Here is a 16,314-nt window from a genome sequence, read left to right as displayed (position 1 = left end):
CCACACTAGAGACTTTGAACATGGTCCTTCCATGTCTCAAACCTCCCTCGGGATGGGTGAGAATTGTTTCTAGAGGTGGGAGTTGGACTTGCCAGGTCTTTCTAGGCCGGCTCCCCCGCCATCTGATCAGGTGGTGATGAGTTGACGCTTCACCCTAGTGTCCAAGACATATGGCCGTAGATCAGATGATACAATTACAAAGTCGATCATTGATCTCTGGCCTAAGATGTTCTGGTACCAGGTACACTTATGAGCCCCCTTATGTTGAAACATGGTGTTCGTTATGGACAAACCGTGGCTTGCACCAAAGTCCAATATCGAGACACCGCTCGGGTTCAGATCGGGCAAACCGTTCCTCCCAATCACCCAATCATTACCCATGTGAGTGTTGAAGTCTCCAAGGAGAACTATAGAGTCAGCAGGCTGCGCCCTTCTAGGACCCCCTCCACCGACTCCAAGAAGGCTGAATACTCCGAACTGTTGTTTGGTGTAAAAGCACAAAAAATGGTTAAATCCTTACTCCCAGCAACCCATGGGCGCAGGTAGGCGACCCTCTCGTTCTCCGGGGGAAATTCCCAAAAAGCGGTGCTCATCTGGGGGCTCGTAAATATAGCCTGGGCCTGGCCTCCTTCCCAATGGCCCTGCCTCCTTCTTTGTGCCTCCTGCCTCAAGGGCCTGGCCTCTTGGTCCAGCCTCTTTGGCAATGCATCCTGCCTGGTGGGCCCGCCTCCTGCCTGCGTGGCCCTGCCTCCTGCCATGGCCCTGCTGATGTCCCTCCTCCTCTCTCCCTCCATCTGATCTCATGGATTTTGTAAATCTGGTTCGTGGTCCATGAACTAATTATTCATACATTTCTGTCATATTCATTGAATGTGTTGTAACTCTGTAAATGTTTGTTCTGTACGCATGACCTTCATTGCTTCCGTCCATCCGGGGAGAGGGATCCTCCTCTGTTGCTCTCCTGAAGGTGTCTTTCATTTGTTCCCTGTTAAAGGTTTTTTCAGTGTTTGGGGGGAGTTTTTCCTGATCCGATGTGAGGTCCCATGGGACAGATATGTCGTATGTGTACAAATTGTAAAGCCCTATCAGGCAAATTTGTAATTTGTGATTTTGGGCTATACAAAATAAATTAAATTGAATATAAACGTTTCTGTGTAGTGATATTTTACGATGTCTGAATGAGCTCAAAACAGTGCAGCTTTAGAACTTAGTTAGGGACTAATGAGGGAATGGGCTGCAGGTGAGACGGGCATGAGAACCAGGTGAAGGAAATGAGGGATGATCAGATGAGACGGGCATGAGGACCAGGTAAAGGGAATGAGAGTGACTAGGTGGGAGTGACTGAAAAAAAGTGAGGAGGGTGTGGAGCTGAACTGTGAGAGGCATCATAGGTCGAGATAAATACCTCAGTTCTATGTCCCAGGACGTACATTAGGGGGAAAACACTGAGAGAGAGAGACATAGCACTCGGAGAATCAGTAACCGCTTCCACGGAAGAAGACGCAGCCCCTCGCTCCCAGGGAAGTAGCAAAATTGACAACTGGTTACCAAAGCAAGACTCAACAGCTACATTTTGCAATTTCTGAGTCCACTGAAGTTCACGGTGACCCATCATGAAGCTGAAGCTGCCAACCCCAGGACTAGATGACCGGATCCCTTCTCACAAGGACCTGGAGAGGATGGATAAGGAGGAGGCTGGGGAGAGCTGTTCCAAAACCAAGTTTGTCTGCTTTTGATCAAAATGAAACCAACAAAACATCTATAATTCTAGTGAATTGTACCGCATCTACTGACACATTTGAAAGAGGTTATCCATTAAAACTGAGAGTTTGGATCTATAAACTAAGTGGGTAAAACATGTTGGGTAACTAGAGAACATTCCTTATGTTTAAAGGTGCTGTAATATGTTAGACTGTCTGGCTTTTGCTCTCAAATCCTTGGGAATAATAGAAATGCATGTTTTTCTTAGACTCAGATATATATTTTTTTAAACCATCATTCTCTGAATTCATAGATGAATGTTGCAATGGATGTTTACAACATTGAGAAGATAACGGCTTCTGTCAACTACAAACTGGAACAATGTTTGGAACACCGTAACCCGATTGTATTTTCATAAATCAATGAATGTAGAATAGAGAATAGATCACTCCCTAGTTATACATTGATTTATGTCTCTTTTTTGTTTGTTTATCCTACATTTTACACCTCTTGCTCTATCTGTTTATAACGAAAATGAGCATCTTCTAAAAATATGCACATGCAATGTCAATTGCCTAAAAGACATCTGTAAATGTCTAATTGATGCCTACTATCAATAATAATAAAAAATACAATAAATGTTTATTTCTATAAAATGGTCTACGAACGAAAATTTGCTCAATATCAACTGGACATTTGGAACATTTCAAAACTACTTGTGTTATATACCTTTCCTTTAATTTCTCAAACTTTAATGATAAAAAGTCAAAGTGAATGTCTTACTCGTAGTTAATATAGTACCTAGTGTAAGTTTTATTATTTAAAGCTTTATATAGTACATAGTGTACTTTTTAAAAGGTTATGGGTGTCTTTAATCGGAACAGTTTTGTGAATGAAGTTGACTGAGTTGAATATTTACTTACCTTCATTAAAGTGCTGATTATATCAATAAACACATTGTTAACTTATTATGACAATGTGACTTTGGTACTTTTAGGTGCGTTTATGATCCCATTTCTCATCCTGCTCGTCTTGGAGGGAATCCCACTGCTGCACCTGGAGTTTGCAATCGGTCAACGCCTGAGAAAGGGCAGCGTGGGAGTGTGGAGGTCAATCAATCCATACTTGACTGGAATTGGTGGGTGAAAACAAAAAAATGAAGCATGAACATTAGGGTTTTTTGCTCCAGGGCCAACATGTCTTTCTGTATGTCAGTCACATGGTGCCAACACACATATCTAAGTAATTATTTACTGGATTAACATGACATTTCATTGTCCATAGAGGATACATTGTACTGACTTTTCCTCTCCATCACCAACATGAACATTTTTTAAGTTTTATTAGATGGACTTCCATAACATTTGTCACAGGCATGCATGTCTGCTTATCATACGCCCTCGATCAGATGATACAATTACAAAGTCGATCATTGATCTCTGGCCTAACATGTTCTGGTACCAATTACACTTATGAGCCTCCTTATGTTTAAACATGGTGTTCGTTATGGACAATTCGTGGCTAGCACAGAAGTCCAATAGCAAGACACCGCTCGGGTTCAGATCGGGCAAACCGTTCCTCACAATCACCCAATCATTACCCGTGTGAGTGTTGAAGTCTCCAAGGAGGACTATAGAGTCAGCAGGCGGTGCCCTTTCCTAGGACCCCCTCCACCGACTCCAAGAAGGCTGGATACTCCAAACTGCTGTTTGGTGTACAAGCACAAACAATGGTTAGATCCTTACTCCATCCTTACCCATAGGCGCAAGAAGGCGACCCTCCTGTTTTCCGGGGGAAAACTCCAACAAAGCGGCGCTTATTCGGGGGCTCGTAAGTATCCTCCCCAATGGCCCTGCCTCCTTCTTTGTGCCTCCTGCCTCAAGTGCCTGACCTCTTGGTCCGGCCTCTTTGGCAATGCATCCTGCCTGCATGGTGGCCCTGCTGATGCCCCCCGCTCTATTCCTCCTCCTGTTTCATGGATTGTGAAAATCTGGATCGTGGTGCATCATTTCTGTCATATTCTTTGAATGTGTTGTAACTCTGAAACACCGTTCATTCTGTACACATGACATCTATTGCTTTTGTTTATCCAGGGAGAGGGATCCTGCTTTTTAAGGTTTCTTCCCTTTTTTCCCTGTGAAAGTTTTTTTTCAGTTTTTCATGGAGTTTTTCCTGATCCATTGTAAGGTCCTGGGACAGGGATGTTGCTCGGTTCCAGAGCCATTGCTGTGCGTGGAGGTGAGCCCAACTATATCTAGCTGATACTGTTCCACCTCCCGCACCAGCTCTGGCTCTTTCGCCGCTAGCGAGATGACGTTCCACAATCCTAGAGCTAGTCTATGCTGCCGGTGATTGGCTTGCCCAGGCCCCCTGCCCGGCCCGCCGCTCGGTCTACATAGCATCCGACCCCGATGCTTCATAGCATCCAACCCCGATGCCGATGCTTGTGCCAATGGGTCGTGAGTCCACAGAGTCCATGATGTTTCTTCCCGTGGGCCGCTATTTATCAGGGTTTTTCGAACCGCGCTCACACTGTCAGTATGATATGTAACTTATCCTCTCACCAGTTCAGATTTCGAAACAAAAGGAAGCAGTTAAAGTAAATCATGCACTCAAGGCACTTGAGGGTTTTGCCTGGCAACAGCTGCAACTGTTTTTTATAAATCCATGAAATCTCTGGTTTAATGTTCTATCTTTACCAAGCACCCACTTTGAAGAAGCAAGATTTATATCGCGGCCTAGTGGTGGAATCACAACTTCTGTAGTCTGTCTCGTGATTATTCTCACTTTTTTCCATAGACTTACATTGGGAAAGATACTTAAAATCAATTTACGAACACTTGATTTCAATGATTAGGTCCTAAAAGTTGTAGAATGCACTAACGGACGAATCCAGAGTTATTTTCCTACCTCAGACTAGTTAGGAGGCAGGGTTAAAGAAAGTGTGTGTAGGTTTGTTCTATGGGCCCATGGTTGCAGAGTATTGACAGAAGATCTGGGTAATTCATCTGAATAATCTGCAGTTGATGTTTTTGCTTTATGCGCGCGACTGAACAACTTTCATAGGCAGGAATTTTCCAATGCTGTGTCCAATTCTCTTTCTACATCTCTGGTCTTAACACTGTCAATGATTACGAATAAACCTCTTCAAAATAAAAACACTTGAGTTACAAATTAACAACAATGGGAACCTTTTCACCTTTTATACAAATTAGGTGAATGATTAAGAAATACTACTTTTACATTTCGAAAACGGATTGACATGACATTTTCTGCATTTGGCTGAATGACTGAGTTTGCACTTGGCTAATAAATGGCCGGCAACAGATACAGGTAAAGATCATAAACTTCTTACAGGTTTGCTTAGTGCTCCATATAGATCATACAGACAATTAGGTTTGTTTGAGTCGAACTGCGTCTCGCCTTGAAAGCAGACGAGAGAAGGCAGCATCGTCGGGGGGCGTTGCCAAAAAACTGCAATCTAGTCGTACAGTATTCCGCCGCCTTCAAAGAATACGGGTGTAGATTAGGATTTGACCATTCTCTGCTTCAGCGCAGGTGGACATTATGAGACTGGTACGTCCTAACCCAGGAACGGATCTCCGTAATATCTTCATAATGTATTAAACTGGTAGTGTAAAAACAGTGCAGGGTGTGCTTCGGTTTATCTGTGATTTGTACCAGATAAAGTAAAAGATCATAAACGTCCTTCAGAGTTGCAGGGTAACACTAAGTGCTCACTTTGACTTCCACCAAGGACCGTGTAACTTCTCAGCTTCAGTAGGGTGACCATGATACTGGTATTTCCTAACCCGGACCTGGATAATAGGATCCCTACTCATGAGGATCTGGACAGGATGGAGGAGGCAGGGGACAGGCCCAAGTGGGACAACAAAGCCCAGTACATGCTCACCTGTGTGGGCTTCTGCATTGGGCTCGGTAATGTGTGGCGATTCCCTTACTTGTGTCAGACTCATGGAGGAGGTAAGACAAATAGTTGTCCCGTGATTAAAATTAGTGTGGTTGAAGTACCTAGGAGTGAATTTGAGTTGTCTTTTGTTAATTCATGGCATGTTATGGTGAATTTCTATATAATCTCAAATATTTAAACTAGGGCTGTCAGTAGCAACGTTAATCTATCACGATTAATTTGCGCGTTAACGCACTAAAATATTTAAAGCAATTAACGCAACTTTGTTTTTACCTCAAAAGGTGTCAAACCGCGCGGCGATACGGTTTAACACTGTTTCCGTTTTAAACAATTATTTCTCCGCGAAAATACGGAGCAGAAATCAGTTTAAACTACACAGAGGACGGAGGGGCGACGTGTCGGTGACGCTGCGCGGGAAAAAACTCACACCTAAACCTTCACCGTGATTGGTCAATCCGTTTGTCTGTCAACATTTTGGGGAAAAACAACCAATGAACACTCAGGACCTCCCACCTCACAGGTAACCTGTCAGTCAGAGCGAGCAGAGAACACTGCAGACATATGTGATATCAGTCAGTTACCAAGGCCACTGGTTCTGCTGCTGTTCAGTGTTAAAGATAATCGATTGACAGCCCTAATTTAAACTGATCATTTAACTATTGGTTTTTCAATAAAATCACCGTTAAGTAAGACTACCTATAAGGCTAAAGGTAGGTTAAATACGTCACTCATTCAAGGCTACAACAGAGTGTCATTAAATCACGATAGAGTTACAGCAATGATTCTCAAGTGTAAGATCCCTTAATAGTTAACCTTTACAATAACTTGTGTGCTACAGACAGAGCTGTATATTTGTTGAGGTTGAAACTGAACTAATTAATTCACACTGTTTATGGTTGTGTGTTTAGTCGGTCATTGTGATTGAGCCACAGGAAGTGGGATATGCTTTTTAAAAAGCATGCATAGTAGAAAAATAGATTATTTTAATTTTAAATTGTTAACAGAAGGGTTCAAGCCAGTACGGTTCAAACCACTGTCCATAGTCCATGTTGTAGTACCGGAGATACGGAGTCGGAGGCGGAGTATTCAGGATCGAATTCCAATCTTTAATATCCATCCAGGAAGAGAACCTTAACAACACAACTGCCTAGCATAGCGAGTTAGCAGGAATGACATGCCTCAACCCCTGTGTTACCACTTAATCAGTCCGTGTGGCAACACTATTCCTAAAGGTGAATTATGTTACATTACGTGTCACCACAATGTCATGAATCACAGTAATGTGACAATATCCTGATGGTTAAATAACAATTACACATTTTAGTCGGCAGTGTATTGAAATTGTACTTTTTGGGCATTAACAAATGACTAAATTGTATTAAAAATCTGCGTCAGAAACGTTGCCTTTGCCAAAATTCAATAGGATTTGTCCTCTGGGAACCATGAACGTGAGCAAAAACTGGTTCAGCAATCAATCTTGTTGTTGAGATCTTTTAGTGTGAAATGTGAGTCGTTAGTCTGTCAAGTTAACATCAAGCACACTCCCCTTAAGTGGTTTTCTTGCCTTTCCCAGAAGACCAAAGCTTATTTTGAAAAGACCCTATGCATGGTCCCTTACACCTCCAAAACCGACATAAGGGCACATAGACGGTCGTAGTTTAAAGCTTAAGACCATGGACCAAGCGTCGATATTTGACAAATTGGGATTAAGAATGTCTTGGAAAGACGGATCAATTAAATTTAACGTCCAAGGTAGAATTACCACAAAGAAAATAGGCAACCTGTTAAAGAGACAGTACACCATATTAGACATCCTGCACCTGTGACATTAATAACCCTATAACACTCACTGTTTGACCCCGTTGCCGATACAAAAATGGCCACTATGGTTGTTGTTAGCGCGCAATTGATGATGAAATGTCCAGTTTCCTTAAGTATAATTTATTCATGACAATTGTACATTTTCCAACATAAACTTAAGATAGCCACCTTCTCTGTCATAACCCGTTTGTATTAACTATAAAATAAAATAAATCAAAAATCTTCATTAGAATTCTAATGTTTTCAACCTCCCAGGTGCATTTTTGATTCCCTACCTGATTCTGCTGGTGCTGGAAGGAATGCCTCTCCTGCTGTTGGAGTTTGCCATCGGCCAGCGTCTCAGGAAAGGCAGTGTGGGAGTGTGGAGATCCATCAACCCTTATCTGACTGGTCTTGGTTGGTAAAATAGGCTCTGGAAAAAAATTACAAAACCAAAGCAATGTAATAACATCCGATAATGATTTCATTGATCAGGTATAGCATCCATGCTGGTTTCCTTATTGATTGGACTTTAATATAACACCATAATAGCCTGGATCCTGTGGTATCTCTTCAATTCCTTTCAAGATCCACTGCCTTGGACCCAGTGTCCTCTCAATGACAATGGGACAGGTATTTTAATACACACACAGAGATACTTATGAAGCACTGAAATTCTCCTGGCATGCAGATGTAGACTTGTACACTCACATATGATTGTTTATTGCGCCTTCAGGATTTGTTCTAGAGTGTCAAAGGAGCTCCACTGTGGATTACTATTTTTACCGAGTGACTTTGAATAGTTCGGCCTCTATAGCCGACTCTGGAGGAATTCACTGGCCCATAGTACTCTGCCTGCTAGCAGCCTGGACAATCATTGCAATCTGCTGCATACGGGGGATCGGAACTTCAGGAAAGGTTAGTTTGAACCAAGTTCTGGCAGTAGATTGACCGTTAGCAAAGCCCTGTCAACTGTAATTACTGTTGCTATACCTTTCTGTTCTCACAATGTACATATAGTGGCCACAGATTTAGGCTAGTCATTTTCAAAACAATGGGTCATATTTCAGACGGTGGTAGACAAGCAGGGCTCTCAATATAAATACGGCACATTATTTGTCAATACTATTGGATTGTGTAATATAGTGCACAACCCAGACACACCACACAATTGTGACTGTCCTACTCAAGTTTATCACAGGGTGGAGCAGTTCACTAAGCAGTTACAACAAGAGACCCTGTAACAGTTGCACATTTTATCACGCATATTTAATCATTGATTTTTGTTCCACCATCTAATATGGCTTTGAAAAAATTGGTCCCGACGTAACTAAACAGTTGGTCAATGCTACACAATGGATGTGCGAGTTGGAAATATGGATTTTTTCATCTATGATTCCATGTTATGTTTTCACAACCTCAGGCAGTGTACGTCACAGCCATTCTGCCGTACATAGTGCTGTTCATCTTCCTGATCCGTGGACTGACTCTTAAAGGCTCCCTGAGTGGAATAAAGTTCCTCTTCATACCAGACGTAAGTTTCAAATCTTTATAGAAAAGTTCAATCTCATTGCTCAAAGCCACATCACAATGTATACCTCACTCCTGCAGGTGAATGAGTTGATTAAACCAACAACTTGGCTGGATGCAGGTGCCCAGGTCTTCTATTCCTTTGGTTTGGGTTGGGGAGGCCTCATCTCCTTCTCAAGCTACAACCCTGTTCAGTAAGAGACATTAAAAGGTCCTATGGTTCTTAATCTAAAGTTCTAGTCTGACTTTGCTTACTTTTATTGAAAAGACGTAATAACCATTCTCCGACCTAAACTCAAAGTGTGTCTTTGTTTATTTGCTTATTTCTTTTTCCAAGCAACAACTGTGTACAAGATGCTGTGATCTTGTCAGTCATAACTGGCCTCACCTCAATCTATGCTGCCACAGTCACCTACTCCATCATTGGCTTCAGAGCTACAGAGCAATATGACAACTGTATCAGTGAGTGAGTATTCGCCGGATGTGTATTTCAACGTGTTTGGGACTTGAACAAATTAAGTGGGCCTTATATTTTTCAGTTACAATAAATTGCCAAATACCAAAATGCTGTTTGTCTATCTGTAAATCAAACTCTTCACTCACATGCCTATGAGAGTTACGACTCGGTTTGTTGGTCTGTCTGTTTGTCCGATTACGAAGATACTACTTTTCTGATTTTCATTAAACTTGGTGGAGGGGTGTAGAGTTGTTCATTTAAGATTAGTGCTGTGGCGGAAGTGCCTAACAAGTTGCCCAAATGCAACAACAACCTTTAATATGAACAGGTTGAATCCATCATCATCTCCAGCTGCAATTCCCAGTTCACTCGCCCGGTGAGAATTAGCGGCCACAATGTAGCAGCCATTGTTCTGCACAAAGCCGCTTTACCAATCATTCTCCCCAGCTAGCGTCAATCAGTTTAGCTAGGATGTTGTCAAATGTGTGTCTGCCTGGCATATATATGTCAAGCCTTCTGCAGTCCAGCCTCGTTCTTGGCCTCAGCATTGCGTTATAATGAATCCCATTGCTTTTCATGGTAAGACCCAAGAAAGAAAGAAAAAACACTTTCTTGGGGCTTGGTGGTAGGCTAACCGCTGTATCAGAGCAGCAGCAATTAGCTAGCCAGTGGGACTCAAATGGAAGGTCTCTCGCTAAACTTCGACATGTATTTCTGCATAGAGGAAGGTCTGCAGATGTCCCCCACCTTTTACATCGCAGTCACACTATTGGTGACTGAGTCAATCACTTGTAAGTGAGTATCGACAAGAGGAATGATGACAGCAACCCCCGCAGAACGAAATTTTCGGATATTTTCGTCAGTCGCGCGCAATTCCAGGATGCTTTATTTTCATTGGTTGCTGGATTAAATCTTACCCAGATACGGGTTTTTTCTGATTGGCTATTGTGTAGCCCATTTCTTTTTTTTAATTGGCTGATAAGTGGCTCCTCGCGGCAGAACTCCAGGGGAGCGCTTGATTCCTCCACGGTGAGGGCAGCGCGGCCAGCTCATGTTGTCGCGCTGCGGCACATTAAAACATTAAATAGCCGAGAGTTTTTTTCAGCGTGAGAAATACGATGTGTGGCGGGAGTGCGTGACTGAAGACTGAAATGCGTGAGTCTCACGCTCAATGCGTGACACTTGAGAGCCCTGTCAATGTATGCATGGGCATGTGAGTTTTGTATTCATGACTTGAACAATCTGAATTAATTTCTTCATGTACACTTAAGTAAAGTAGTGTTAAGTTACTAATCTGTGACATATGTTCTCCCTAGTAACATCCTGACATTATTAAATGCATTTGACCTTCCTGAAGACAACATCACTTCAAGCAACTATGAGGCAGCTTTTAATCATCTCAACAGCACCTATCCTGATACTGTCCTTGGATTGGACATCAAAACATGTGACATACAGACACTTCTCAGTCAGGTGGCTATATTAATTTATATCTATCAGATGACCAAGTTATTGAACTTATTTCTCTTAACTGCTTTGATACTAACTTGTGCAGGGAGTGGAGGGAACAGGTCTGGCCTTCATTGTGTTCACAGAAGCAATCACCAAGATGCCCGGCTCTCCTTTCTGGTCTGTTCTCTTCTTCGTCATGCTTCTCTGCTTGGGACTCTCAACTCTGTTTGGCAACATTGAGGGAGTGGTGGTGCCACTGAAAGATCTGAATGTATTCCCTAAAAAATGGCCCCATGAATTACTCACTGGTAATTTTGTTTTATTAATCAACCCTATCACTTTAACAATGTTGCATCCCCCAATTTAACATATTTGGTGTTTGTCTCTGGCTTAAGTTTTAACACAATTTGCCTTGGTCTTGTGCGTGTGTGTTTCAGGAATAACTTGCGCTGTCGCCTTCATCATCTGTCTCCTGTTTGCGCAGCATTCAGGGATTTATTGGGTAACTCTCTTTGACAATTTCGCTAGATCAGTTCCACTTCTGACCATTGGATTGTTTGAGATGATAGCTGTTGTGTACATCTATGGTATAGACAGGTTTGTGCTTACTCAGACTATTTCATCAACTGTAAATGTTTTTGTTATGATTTTTCTTTTTTTGTTATCATTCTCCTTGATATGTGCTGCAAATAACCATACAGCATTAGCAGCATAAGCCTGGGCCTGTGTGACTAATCTACTTAAGTCCAGTGTAACATGGATCATGTCATAACAAATTTTTACCGTGTTTTACTTCTCCCTCAACTGACGCCTGATCCTGAAGCAGGTGTCAATGATAGGCCTTTAGGTTCCCTGGTGGACACTGTTAGCTACAATTCTATTCCAGCTATATGTCATCGACCTTGGTCCTAGCTGGGTCACAACTCGGAAGAAACCCACACTGCTAGAATGTGCAAAATTTTCGCAGAAGGCCCACAGGGAATTAGGGATTGAACCCTGGCCCCTAATGCTGTGAGGTCACATTGCAAGCCACGACACCACGTGCAGCCCAATAGATAGCTCTAGAACTGGCGTTCAACACAAAGACCCAAATCAAGGTTGGGCCTCAAGATTAGATAATGAAGCAGGACCCACCTTGAGGCCCTCATCAGTTCAGGTGTTGTGTTTTAGTGCTGGATCCCAAATACATTTGCACAACCAGTCGAAACGCAACTTTATTGGGTGCATCTGGAGTTCTGGACCCCTGGGCCTGTTTCCCACTTTGCCCAGTTGGTAATCCAGCATTGGTTTAATACATCCTGTGATGTGGTTAAAGACAGGTGCACAGGTGTTCTTCTCCTTTGATGTGTCATCGCTTTCTCCAGGAGAAAATCTATTAAGTAAGCAACTGCCAGCTGTACAGTTAGAGGCAATTTGGAAAACTCTCTGTTTAACAGTTATCACATACTCTTTGTAATATTCTTGGACCAACAACTGTGAGAAGGAGTGTGTTCTTTGTCATCAGCAATGCCTGTACCTCAGACTGCAGTGGCTATCCGCTTCATAATCAGCCTCAGGGCCACACTACAATATGACCACGGGAGAGTTTCAAACTGGGCAACGAGTGGAGTGCTCTCTTTAACAAGGTCTTCTTTTTGTAGAGGGCCATTGTCATCTACCTCGGAACTAAACTATGGCAGCATTTCTATAATGTATTTTTAAATTGGTTGCCTAACTGGTAATGTACAATCAAAAGTCCAGAGTGTGCCTTGGCTTATTATTGATTTACATCAGATAGAGTAGAAGATCATAAACGGATTCGCACTGTGACACTAAGTGCTCACTTTGGCTTTCACCGGCGACCGTGTAACTTCTCAGCTTGAGTAGGGTGACCATGAGACTGGTATTTCCTAACCCGGGACTGGATAATAGGATCCCTACTCATGAGGATCTGGACAGGATGGAGAAGGAGGCAGGGGACAGGCCCAAGTGGGACAGCAAAGCCCAGTACATGCTCACCTGTGTGGGCTTCTGCATTGGGATCGGCAATGTGTGGCGATTCCCTTACTTGTGTCAGAGTCATGGAGGAGGTAAGCTCAATGAATAGCCTGTAGCTTTAGGGTATTTGTATACCTTTCAAATATGATTTGTTTAGCTTTGTAATTGTTTTTCTGATCATACATTTTCCAGGTGCGTTTTTGATTCCCTACCTGATTCTGCTGGTGCTGGAAGGAATGCCTCTCCTGCTGTTGGAGTTTGCCATCGGCCAGCGTCTCAGGAAAGGCAGTGTGGGAGTGTGGAGATCCATCAACCCTTATCTGACTGGTCTTGGTTCGTAAAATAGGCTCTGGAAAAAAAATTACAAAACCAAAGCAATGTAATAACATCCGATAATGATTTCATTGATCAGGTATAGCATCCATGCTGGTTTCCTTATTGATTGGACTTTACTATAACACCTTAATAGCCTGGATCATGTGGTATCTCTTCAATTCCTTTCAAGATCCACTGCCTTGGACCCAGTGTCCTCTCAATGACAATGGGACAGGTATTTTAATACACACACACACACAGTTGCTCATCAAGCACTCAATCTTTACTGGAATGGAGATTTAGACTTGTACACTCACATATGATTGTTTATTGCCCCTTCAGGATATGTTTCAGAATGTCAAAGGAGCTCCACTGTGGATTACTATTTTTACCGAGTGACTTTGAATAGTTCGGCCTCTATAGCCGACTCTGGAGGAATTCACTGGCCCATAGTACTCTGCCTGCTAGCAGCCTGGACAGTCATGTGTGTCTGCTACATACGGGGGATCGGAACTTCAGGAAAGGTTTGTTTGAACCAAGTTCAAGGTGTGGTTTGCCAAACCTTCACAAAAACAATAGGCTTTCTTGAATCACCATTGTCCAAATAATTAAATATTTCTCTTTTCCTGTCATGACCTCAGGCAGTGTACGTCACAGCCATCCTGCCGTACATAGTGCTGTTCATCTTCCTGATCCGTGGACTGACTCTTAAAGGCTCCCTGAGTGGAATAAAGTTCCTCTTCACACCAGACGTATGTTTCAAATCGTCATCGTAAAAAAAGCCAATGATATAACTCACAGATCCACGTCACAATGTACCCCTCACTCTTGCAGGTTAATGAATTGATCAACCCAAAGACTTGGCTGGATGCAGGTGCCCAGGTCTTTTATGCCTTTAGCTTAGCTTGGGGAGGCCTCATCTCCTTCTCAAGCTACAACCCTGTTCAGTAAGAGACATTAAAGAAGCCCTGTAACCAGATAGTAGCCATTCTCAAACATGCTTTGAACCTTTTGCTTTTCCCCGTTTTCCAAGCAACAACTGTGTTCAAGATGCTGTGATCCTGACAGCAATAACTGGCTTCACCTCCATCTATGCTGCCACAGTCACCTACACTATCATTGGCTTCAGAGCCACAGCGAAATATGACAACTGTATCAGTGGGTGAGTAGTGAATACTGTTTAAGCTTCATGAGCTACATTTAATGCATGTTTCGCATGGAATAAGGTAGCAATAGGAAGGTGTCACTTTTAAGTGACTTCAACATAAAACAACTGAATTCCAGTAATCCAGAGTTTCTAATCTGTGACATATGTTCTCCCTAGTAACATCCTGACATTATTAAATGCATTTGACCTTCCTGAAGACAACATCACTTCAAGCAACTATGAGGCAGCTTTTAATCATCTCAACAGCACCTATCCTGATACTGTCCTTGGATTGGACATCAAAACATGTGACATGCAGACACTTCTCAGTGAGGTGGCTATATTAATGAATATCTATCAGATTACCAAATTATTCAACTGTTTTACTCTTAACTGCTTTGATACTAACTTGTGCAGGGAGTGGAGGGAACAGGTCTGGCCTTCATTGTGTTCACAGAAGCAATCACCAAGATGCCCGGCTCTCCTTTCTGGTCTGTTCTCTTCTTCGTCATGCTTCTCAGCTTGGGAATCTCAACTCTGTTTGGCAACATTGAGGGAGTGGTGGTGCCACTGAAAGATCTGAACTTGATACCTAAAACATGGCCCCAAGAAGCAGTGACTGGTATTCTGTTTTGTTGTCAAATCAATCAACACAATGGCTTTGCAGCCTTGGATTTATTGATCGTCTGATTCCTGCATGTGTGTTTCAGGAATAACTTGCGCTGTCGCCTTCATCATCTGTCTCCTGTTTGCGCAGCATTCAGGGATTTATTGGGTAACTCTCTTTGACAATTTCGCTGGATCAGTTCCACTTCTGACCATTGGATTGTTTGAGATGATAGCTGTTGTGTACATCTACGGTATCGACAGGTTAGTGCTTACTCTGACTATTATAGCAACCCATTGTTGATCTGGGTTTGTGTTGTCTTATTATTGATATTTGCTGCAAAATAACCATACAGCATTAGTAGAATCATGCTGTGCGTGTTATTGAGCACATCTTTATGAAGATGGCTAACCTATTTAAACCCAGTGTAACAAGGATGTCTTCAACTTCACATTTTAAAACATTTCAAAACGTTCCAAAGCTAATCAAAACCTTCTTGTGTTGCAGGTTCAATGAGGACTTGGAGTTCATGGTCGGTTATAAGCCCGGCATCTTCTGGCAGGTCACATGGCGGTTCATTAGTCCTCTCATCGTTCTGGCAATTTTAGTTTTCTATATGGTGACACAAACCCAAGAAAAGCTCACCTACTTAGTCTGGGATCCAAACTCTGTAAGCACACAAGCTACAAGTATACTCTGTGTTTTACATTTATACTTGGGTGTATCAGCTCTGACCTCAGCAATAGCATCAGACCTTTTGTTGCCTCTTTATTAAGTAAAGCCTCGTTGTAAACATGTTTATGGTAAATGTTGAGAGTAAAGCATATAGTGGTAACAAATTCTCCTGTTTTGCGGTTTACAGGTGGAGTTCCCATCTCTGGCATTAGTGCCGTACCCTTCATGGATCAATGCGGTCATCTTTCTTTTGGCGGGAGTCCCCAGTCTGGCAGTGCCTGTTTATGCATTATGGAGGCTGGTCTTTGTTTCCTGCAAGAAGAAATAAAATACATTGAAAGAATTTGCCATGTCTCATAAATGTATCTTGTGTTTTAACTAGAACATGTTTACATGTTTTACACAATGAACAACGTCTTTAATTATAGACGAATTATAGACCAACTATTCATACACTCTGTCATACTCATTGAATGTGTTGTAACTCTGTCATGATCCTTTCTGTACACATGACATCCATTGCATCTGTCCATCCGTGGAGAGGGATCCTCCTCTGTTGCTCTCCTGAAGGCTTCTTCCCTTTTTTCCCTGTGAAAGTTTTTTTGCTTTTTCTTGGGAGTTTTTCCTGATCCGATATGAGGTCAAAGGTCAGGGATGTTGTATATGTACAGATCGTAAAGCCCTCTGAGGCAAATTTGTAATTTGTGATAATAGGCTATAAA

At 42.4% G+C, this 16,314-nt stretch overlaps 1 pseudogene; it reads left to right on the top strand.

Moving 5' to 3' along the window:
- Window positions 1-1,613: 1,613 nt before the first annotated feature.
- LOC130192000 (sodium-dependent neutral amino acid transporter B(0)AT1-like) lies at window positions 1,614-15,920 on the top strand (annotated as a pseudogene).
- Window positions 15,921-16,314: the final 394 nt, after the last annotated feature.

This window comes from Pseudoliparis swirei, chromosome 1 (assembly GCF_029220125.1).
Source record: "Pseudoliparis swirei isolate HS2019 ecotype Mariana Trench chromosome 1, NWPU_hadal_v1, whole genome shotgun sequence".
Classification (NCBI taxonomy): domain Eukaryota; kingdom Metazoa; phylum Chordata; class Actinopteri; order Perciformes; family Liparidae; genus Pseudoliparis; species Pseudoliparis swirei.
The sequence above is the reverse complement of the archived record's forward strand: the minus strand, read 5'-3'. Positions and strand labels throughout refer to the sequence as shown.